Source organism: Rosa chinensis, chromosome 6 (assembly GCF_002994745.2).
Source record: "Rosa chinensis cultivar Old Blush chromosome 6, RchiOBHm-V2, whole genome shotgun sequence".
NCBI classification, from domain to species: domain Eukaryota; kingdom Viridiplantae; phylum Streptophyta; class Magnoliopsida; order Rosales; family Rosaceae; genus Rosa; species Rosa chinensis.
Window position 1 is genome coordinate 49,881,668 of NC_037093.1, and position 9,840 is coordinate 49,891,507.

Sequence of the window (9,840 nt, forward strand, 5' to 3'; positions counted from 1 at the left end):
CACATAAAGCACAAAACAAAGAAAGGTTTTATTTCATAAGAGATAAGTGCATGACAATCATCCAAGTGAAATGAATCGTAAAATATCTCATGCTTATGCAAATTGAATGGATATAAAACAAATGAACCTTCTATATAAAAGTGCTGTGCAGATAAGAGAATATAACCACTCTACCTTCCATTAATTTCTTAAGCAGGCACTCCCAATGACTTTTCTTTTTTAGTGTCTCCTTATTACGACTTGGTATTCTTTGTGTTTGACATTCTCAAATTGCATGTGGTTGTGAAGAAAAAACTACTAATGTTAAATTAAAGTCCATGATAGAGTACTAGAACCTTTAGGGATTAAAATAACGTACTGATCTCCTAAAACCATTCCACCCAGATCCACGACATCTCTAAAAGCTCTTCTCCGCTTCATCACCATTGCCTCCTCAAAAAGCTCTTCATGCTTGGCAAATGCTTGTGCCAAACTGTCACTCTGCCACTCCTCAAAAAGCTCTTCATGCTTGGCAAACACCATCTTGAGGAACCATAGTCCTTGGACAAGACAATTATAGATACATGTCACTATGCCAAAATGTGCTTTAGATGACACACTTCAAACGACATAAGAATTGTTTTCTGTCGTCTGAGTTTTTCAGATGACATAATTTTTTTTTGTGTTCTCTAAATATAGACTAAAACTATACTCGTTCAATTTGAAAAAATGGTCAGCATTCAAACAACACATTTATGTTGTTGTAAAAGATGATGATTTCCTATCTCAAATGTGGAGGGATATCCAAAATTTGATCAGATACTTTTCCCTCTCAAATAGCCGAACTCTAGTTGACTAGAAAATGTTGTGATATTTAGACAACATTTAAATGTCGTCTGAGTGTGGAGCTTGTTTTAAAATTTTTGAAGTTATTTTGCCTTGTGCTTTTTTACATAGATCCCTCGCAATTAAATCATTTTCTGTCCTTCTCACTCCAACACCAGCCCACGCACTCTCTCTTGCTCACTCAGCTCGACCTAGAACCCGCGAAACTGGAAAACTTGAACACCATCCTCTCTCCTTCTCACTCAGCTCTCTCAGATCTCGATTCTCACTCTCTCCTCTCTCCTTCATCTTCTCACTCTCTCGATTCTTCTTGGTCTCTCCTTCTTCTTCTTAGCCTCTACTTCATCTTTCGCGACTGGATTAGTGGACCTCCCCAACAACAACAGAGTTGTTTTTAATTCGGATATTGGTAAGCAATTTAGGGTTTCAATCATTTTTTAGTTTAGGGTTTTGATTGGGTTTAATCCTAGATCAATTTTAGGGTTTTATCTGCAAATTTTAGGTTTGCTTATTATCCAAAATTTCGATTTTAGTTGATTTCGATTAGGTTTTTCTTCTATTTGGGGATGGAATGATTGAAATGGATATAGCTATATTGGGGTTTTGTCTTGCGGGTTTCTCTTCAATTTAGTGCTGTGGTTTTCCTTCGGTTGAAATGGATTTATGTGTTGGGGTTTCATTTTCCATGTTGTTTCACAAGAACTCTTTCTTCTTTCAATTAAAACTCATTTGGGTTTTGGGGTTTTGAGTTTGGATAATAGTTCTTCTGTTGTAACATGCTTCTTCTATTTTGTTGGCCTTGATAGGGAAACTTAGTGCTACAAAAGGATTTGCTGGGAAGGATATAGTGATTGTGGCCTGAGTAATTGACTGAAATGAAAAATTTGTTTAATCTTTTGCAATCTATATCTTTTGATAATGTTTATACCTTCCCTGTGCTTAATATTGCCTTGAAAATCATGTTAAATAGGGCCTACCAAACTGCCATTTACAAAGCAAAGCGAGACCGTTTTAAGGATACTTTAGCTGATGATTTGTTGGCACCTGTTTTGAAGGTAAGATAAACGTACAGTTGAATTTTCATAGGAAAGAATGTAGAGTCTCGGGATTTGTATGTTTCATCTTAGGTCTATAGGGCTAATTTATCTGTGATGTACTTGTTATGTAGGCAGTTATAGAGAGAACAAATTTGAACCCAAGTGAAGTAGGGGATATAGTGGTTGGCACAGTTCTCGCTCCTGGCTCACTTAGAGCAATTGAGTGCAGGATGGCAGCATTTTATGTTGGTTTTCCTGGTAAGTCTTTAATTGTACATGGTATTTAAAAGGGCACCTTATATTCAGTTTTATCTATAGTCAGAAGCTTATAGTCCATCTGTTTTATCCAGATATAGTTCCCATCAGAACCGTCAACATGCAATATTGTTGATCTAGCCTTCAGGCAGTTGCTGATGTAGCTGCATTCATAATGTACGTAACAACCGAGAAAAAAAAAAGATTAAAAAGGGTTTTGTTAAAGGTCTTTTTGGTATTTGGCCACAAGGTAGGAGGGTTTGTTGCTGTCGTGCTTTCCAGATTTCACCGTTGGGTTTTGATAGATATGGAGGATGAAGTTAGAGAATTGGGGGAAAGAAGAGGAACTTCAAGTTTGGATGCCCAAGGTAAATTCGTGCTCTAATTCCCTTAGTAAGGCTTCATTATGTATTTTTAGATGCGTTTGATTAATTCTAGGTTTGGATTTATGGAATTCCAATCATTTTAAGGTCTTTCAACGAAATCCAAATTTGGATATTCTAGTGATGAATTCTGAGAGATGACACTAAGTATTCATGGAATTCATATAATTGTCGTAGGCTGGGAAGGTTGGTAGGGATTCAAGGGGGATGCTTGGCCTACATTACCTGTAAATGATCTTCACCTTAACTGGTGTTTGTTTTTCTATTGCTAAACTTGTTTTACTGAATATATAGCTTCCTGATATATATATATATATATATATATATATATGAATGAAGCCATTGCAATGTTTTGGTCTCACAATGAGAGATATGGATTCCAGTAAATGGTATGATTACTGAAGTGTTGATTTCTTAAGGCTTTGGTGAAAAGCTTAACAGGGATCAAGCATGCTGTTTCCTTTTCCTAATGCAATTTATGATTGTAATTACTATCATCTTGTTAAAGAACCGCCAATCTGATTGCTTTAGCTCTTTGAAGAAGGGTGTTTATTAGGATTCTAATGTGAGTTGGGACACATTCCAGGATTGTGTGTCTTTGTTATGTGAAACTACAGATTTTTTTGTAAAGAAGTTGTTGGTTTTGGGGAGATCTGCTATGAACGCGATGTTGATTAGTCTGGGCATCATGAAGGGATTCAGTTTCTTCAATTTCTAGGAATAGCTCCTTTTTTGCCTTTCAAACAGATTGGAATGTGGAAGTTAGTTTCGTTATTTTTGGTGCTTATTGTTTCTTTCTGCTAGGATTGTTGTACTTACTGGGTACTTTTTCTCACTGTATACTTGTCCACTTATCTATACTTATTCCTTTTTTGTCAATGACTTTCTCTTTGATTAAAAATAGATACAGATTCTGGTGCAACTTCTTTATTTGTCATTACATTGCGTCTTTAAATTAAAATTAAATTCTGAAGCAGTCTTGGACAGGTTAATCCTACCAATAATTTCCCATTAGAGTGTGTTATAAGGAGAGTGTTCAGAAGCTCACGAGGGGATGAATGTATGCTGCTTTGCCCTATTGACACGTACGTAATGTCACTTTTTTTTGTTGCTGAGCAATTTATCAAGAAATATTATTGAATTTATTTTAATATTTATCTAACATATATATATAAATATAATTTATTCAGAAATATTGTTGAATTTATTTTAATATTTATCTTTTATATATATATATATATATATATATATATATCCTGCAAGCCCGTTCAGATATTAAAGAGCACCAATATAGATGGTTGGTCAGCGGTATATTTTTCTGGTCCACATCTACTTTCGTGTTCACTCATAATTTTGTGTAGACATTGTATGAAAATTTGGACACTACATAGAAAATAGTCCTGATGCTTTTAGAGATTGCTTGCAATTTGAAATTGTTTATTGATTACCTATAAGAACTTGTTTATATTTTTTTCTTTCAAAGTTATTTGTGGTCGTATTTAAGTCTTTGTATCTTTTGAGGTAACAACATAAATGGTTGGCTGTGATCATTGTCTTCTTTCTCATGCTTTACCTTCACCTCCATTTTCTAAAAGGCTAGAATGGACTTTTACTTGGATGGACGAAAACCTTATACAAAGTTCATTTATACAATGTTTTATTTGAGAGAAAGGAGGTGCCCTCAACACCTAAAGGCCATCAGAAAAGTAAAACTGTATTAGACTCTTGAGTGGTAGTGTAAATGGTATGATTACTGGAAGTGTTGATTTCTTGAGTCTTTGGTGAAAAGCTTAACAGGGATCAAGCATGTCGTTTCCTTTTCCTGATGCAATTTATGATTGTAATTACTATCATCTTGTTAAAGAAGCACCAATCTGCACAAATATATGCACAGAGGTTTTGCCATCCCATTATATGAATGCACTGCACTAAACTAAATTGTTATCACACATGTATAATCATATATATACATCTGCCTTTTCTTAACTTTTATGCATATTTATACATCTATATATATATATATATATATATATCTATATATCTATATATCTATATATATATAACACACACTGCCTTTTCTTAACTTGTGGTTTAGAGAGTTGAGTATGTATTGCATGTCAAGATTTGCATTTATTTGTGTATACTGCACATACTAGACTAGGCAGTTAGCAAACAAGAGTAGACTTGGCTTAATTTTTCTTTTCAAGGTCCAGAGAAATAAAAGGACGTCTGAAGCCTATGGTAGTGCGGAGTTGGAAGAGTTGTGGGAAAGAGTTAAGATTTGGGATTCTCTTTGGGCCTCTATATTTGGGGAGTATGAAGATTACACTCTTTCATCTCTTATTCTAGATTGGCAAGCATGTTTACCGTCAGTTGAGCATCTTGTTCTGTTCCTCAAACTATATTTCTTTTCTTATGTGGACTTCTTGTCCGCTTCTTTGTATTATGGTAATTGTTTTGTCAATAAAAAGTTGTTTCCTTTCAAATAAAAGAAAAAAAAGGGTCCAGAGAAAATGTAGAAACAAAAATAAAATGTATGAGACTAAAATGTCTAATATTCATTGCTGCATGTGCCTGTGTATGTGTGCGTGCGCGTAAGATTGCTATCTGGAAGGCTGGTAATATGCCTATCCAGTATCGCAGGTAGGCAACCAAAGCAACAATTCCTTATTAGCTCATAGCTTAGCTTAGCTTTCACTGCTAATGGTTTTAATTTTACTTTACTGTTTCATATTCAGTTATTCGCATCAGGACAGTCATCAAGTGTGATGTAGTAGTTGTAGTCATCTCGTTTTCAATCATGTTGTAGATGCACATTAAATGACTAAGACTGAAGGATTGACTGACAATGTACTTTGATAAAGTTCCACTTTGCTGATCGTACCAAAGTGGTTTCTTTCTATTGTTTTAGCTTGCACTCATGACCTAGTTACATTACAAGTGTTTTTAGAGTTAGGTGCAGTTATACTACGACCAAACTTAGTTTTATATTGTTGCATGAGCTGCAACAGTTTCTGCAGTTCTGCGGGAACATGGCACTGTTATTATGGCATTCCTTGAAGTGCTTGAAGATTTATGTTGCATAGATATGTATGTTAGAGAAACAAAATAGTGTTTGACAAGTGAGAAGATAGGAGAATAAATAAAAAAAATCTCCTTTTCAATTAGAGTGCTATTTGCTTATTGTGGAGGACATTGAGATGGTTTGTCTTGCACAGATTTTATTTTGCAGTTTTGTTTTGAAGGCAGAAAAAGAATAGTTGAGTTCTTGTTCAATGTGTGTTTCATCATTCTTCCTGGACTTGGTGAAATCAAGGGTTGAAAATTATAAAGATCCCTAGTCAAAACGGGTTTCCATACTATCTTATTCCATTTATCTTAAGCATTCCCTCTTAAACTACTTTTGACTTGGCTACTAAGATAAAATTGTGAGTAGTAGTTGAGTAGGAAAAGTGTGACATATTTACTAACAGACTTCTTGGTACTAGGCAATATAAGTTTTCTGAGATAAAACTTGCTTTTGGCTAACATTCTGAGAACTTAGGGATGTGAGAAGAATGGTAAGACTAATGTTCGTTACTTGCTGCATATTAGAGTATGCATCCTATCGTGATCCCTTCAAAAAATTCTCCAGAACAGTCCCAAAGTCCCTAATACATAAGTATCCTGGAATTCAAGCAAGCAGTTCTTATTCAATCCTGTTAGTTATGTATTGTATCTTAGTTATTTAATATAATTCTATAAATCCCTGAGTCTGTGAACCCTTCAACTATGAATCCCAAAATTCAAGCAACCAGCTCTTGAATTCATGGACTTTGGAATTTGAAATGCCTTTGCAAAAAGTTAATATCATGATACATTAAAGAGTCAACATGTCTTTGGCTTACCTTTGTTTCCCTGAATATTTTAATGTTTCTTAGGAGCACACAAAAATTGTAAAAGGAAAAAAGTGTTTCTGATATTCATTGTTGCATGTGCGTGTGTGTGTAAGCGCACCATGTGTAAAAGAGACAAAGACTGAGAGGGAGAAAGCAAGCAATGCATTGCATATATTTTGAATCTCTGAACAATCATCCCATGTTTACATTTCGGTAGTTGATTATTTGTTTGCATAGATTGTGGATCCAAAAACTGGAGAGGAGAGGCATGTTACAATTTATGTGGATGATGGCATCCGACCAAATGCAAACATGACTGATTTGGTGAAATTGAAGCCTGCATTTAAATCAGATGGGACAACAACTGCAGGTATTTCATCACTCAAGTATCAAGTAGCTTGTTACTCATAATAGTATCTTCATTTATCAGGATTTTTGTCATTCTTTAATGCATATGAATCAACCATTGTGAATTCAGCTCATTTATTTTTTATTCTAGGAAATGCTAGCCAGGTAAGTGATGGTGCTTGAGTAGTACTCCTGATGAAGAGAAGTGTAGTTATTCAGAAGGGACTTCCTATTATTGGTGTTTTCAGGTATGACATTGTAGTTTTATTAAACAATTGCTGATCCATTGCTTGATTAAGGAAAATATATTGGGCTCTTGAGAACTTGAGATGACTATAACTCATAGCAATGAACTCAGACCACTAAGGATCATATTAGTTTATAGTATTTTTGTTGTAAATGTTAAATGAGTTAGTTCCTTGGGATCAAAGTTTTTCTTTTGCATGTTTTCTCTTTATTTTGTTGATCATAGAGGTTATGGTTAATCAAAGGAAAATTAGTTGCATAGTTGTATATAACTGCTGAACACTCCTTAGGTTAACCTTGTTATTGAGGTTCTGAAAATAACAGTCATATTACCATCATAGATAGATGAATATGTAGAAAGGTTCAACAAGATACTTTGGTTGACTAAGGAAGAAGACTTCTTTGTAAGCGGCAAGGATAGATACTTCAGTGTTAGCTTATGCTTGGAAAACATAATCTTTTGTTTGCTTCGAGAAGACATAAAAGACTCATTCTTATGCTCATAGATATATTTACATCAGCTCTTCTAGATTTTCCATCAATAAAAGACTCATTCTATCTCCCTTAGCCAGTTGAGAAAATACCTGCTACAATTAGGTGCTAAGTGGAGGCTTCTTTAGCTGTGTCTTTGGGGAGTATTCATTGTTGGTCTCTGAGATATTGTAGTTCTTCTGTTAGTCTGTTGGCTCCTTATATTTTTCCTATAATTAGTGCATTTTGTTTCTAATCAGTCCCTGTAATCGGTTTGAATATAATTATACTCTGAGAACTCATTAGGTTCACAACACTAGTATAATTATGAGAGCAGTCAATGGTTTAACCAATATAGCTAGATAAATTAGGGAAATTTGATCACGTATCATATCATCAATATTACTCGCATGGTCTTTTCCTGTAGTTTGTTTGATCTTGTGGATTTGTCTGATTGCATAAAAAGACCAGTACATGGATAATATCTTCCATAAGGCTTGTTATACCCTAGTTACCATCTTATGTGGATCTCCCTCACACGCCATTATTAATTAATTTCTGCTTAGTATCCTCATAATCCTTGTGCAAATAAAGTTAGAATTCTGTTATTTGTATACTCTTTATTTAACCAAATCTCTGCTTGCAAAACCAAGGATGAGACTACTCCAAAAGATATCCTCATAATCTAAAAGATTAAACTAATCCACTGTAATATTGATTTATTGGATTAATCCACTGTGATCTATGACTAAGCTTTTGTCCTTGTTGTCCTTGCAGTGGGAAAGAAAAGCAAATCACTACACAATGGAGAATGTTGGTGTTGTCCGGGCAGAGTAGGCAAAGTATGTTCTTAAGTTTAAAGATAGCTAGTGTGTAGGTTAATTAGTAGTTGGAGATATGTAGCATCAGCTTTTGGACATGCATAGTTGATATATAGGCCAGACTTTGACTTATAGTACTGCTAGCTATTTTGCTGTGTTGTTTAGCTGGTTGCCCAGATTGTTAAGTGCTTCTGGTTTATTAGCTTGCAGTACTGCATGCATATATTTTGTTGGCTGCCCAGATTAGTAGATTTGGGCCATTTTGAACTGATGCTCATGATTAATTTGTGTACATGAGACAATGGTGGATTAATGGAAATTGCAATGAATAATTTTGGATGTGGATTTTATGGTTTCATGAATGGGCAGTTTTATTTTCCAGAATGCATGCATACCAATTGAAATAGGGGACTACTAATATGTTTTATCTCAAATTGCAAGTTACAATAAAAGCACACCAAAATGTGTGGTTGCAGCTACACAAAAACAACACAAAAATCAGTTAGAAGTCTATTGTCTTTTTAGCATTGGGACAACAGAAAATTGTAGTCTAAATGGCAAAACAACAACATAAGTTAGATGAAAGTAATGGCTAAAGCGTATAATAACAACAAATAAGTATGGTTGGACTTGATCACAGATAATATAAAAGGCCTACTGTTTGTTGTCTCTTTTATATTCATTCCACATATATTTGTCGTGTTAATAACCTCAAATGACAGTAAATTGTCATTGTAATGAGACTGACATAACATAAAGAATATGATATCTATTGTCTAAACCATTTCCCAATATCACATAGGTACAATTTCAAAACCTTTCACACAACACTTAAATGTCATATAAACCTACCCTAGAACGACACTTAATTGTCCTCTGATGCACTTTACAACCACAGATAATTGTTGTTTAAAGTCAATTTGCACAACATTTAATTGTTGTTGTATGCTAGAAGACACTACATATGAGTCTTCATATTTCTTACTTAAGGGCATTTAGACCACACAATTAACCAAATATCTGTCTTGCAAGTATGCTTCACACAATAGTATTTACAAAAGACTGTGGTTGTTTTGTTTATCAGACAATACAAAACTGTTGTTTGAATACTTTTAAAGATACAGATCACAATGTTCCCAAAATGCAAAACTCATCAGACAACACAAGACTTTTATTTTTTTTATGTCGTCTGATACCCCTAAGACACGACACCGTACTAGACGACATATTTTGGTTTGTTCAGACGACAGAACAGTTCTGTCGTCCGAAAGCCTTTTTGGCATAGTGTGACTCTTTTATAGCTTTGTGTAGCTCTGCTGCAATATCTGCTCCTTTCTCAATTTCCTCATCATCTCTAAACATGTGAATTCCTGCCAACTCCAAAGCCCTATAGAGATGATCACTAAAGCCCTTGCGTGTATCTTCACCTCTGAAACTCAAAAAGGCATGATAACTACACCGGTAAGAGGAGGAGGAGGAAGAAGCAACCATTGAGAAAACTCTCTCAATGAAATTATGAATATCTTGTGCTTTAGAGAAAGAATATGGAATATATATATATATATATATATATATA

General features: G+C 34.5%; 1 long non-coding RNA gene across 1 annotated transcript; it reads left to right on the plus strand.

The window, feature by feature from the left end:
• Positions 1-2,460: 2,460 nt before the first annotated feature.
• LOC121049791 lies at positions 2,461-8,499 on the plus strand. The gene is made up of 5 exons (XR_005801342.1): positions 2,461-2,485; positions 3,488-3,585; positions 6,616-6,748; positions 6,878-6,974; positions 8,221-8,499. It is a non-coding gene; the product is annotated as an uncharacterized LOC121049791 (long non-coding RNA).
• The last annotated feature ends 1,341 nt before the right edge of the window (positions 8,500-9,840 follow it).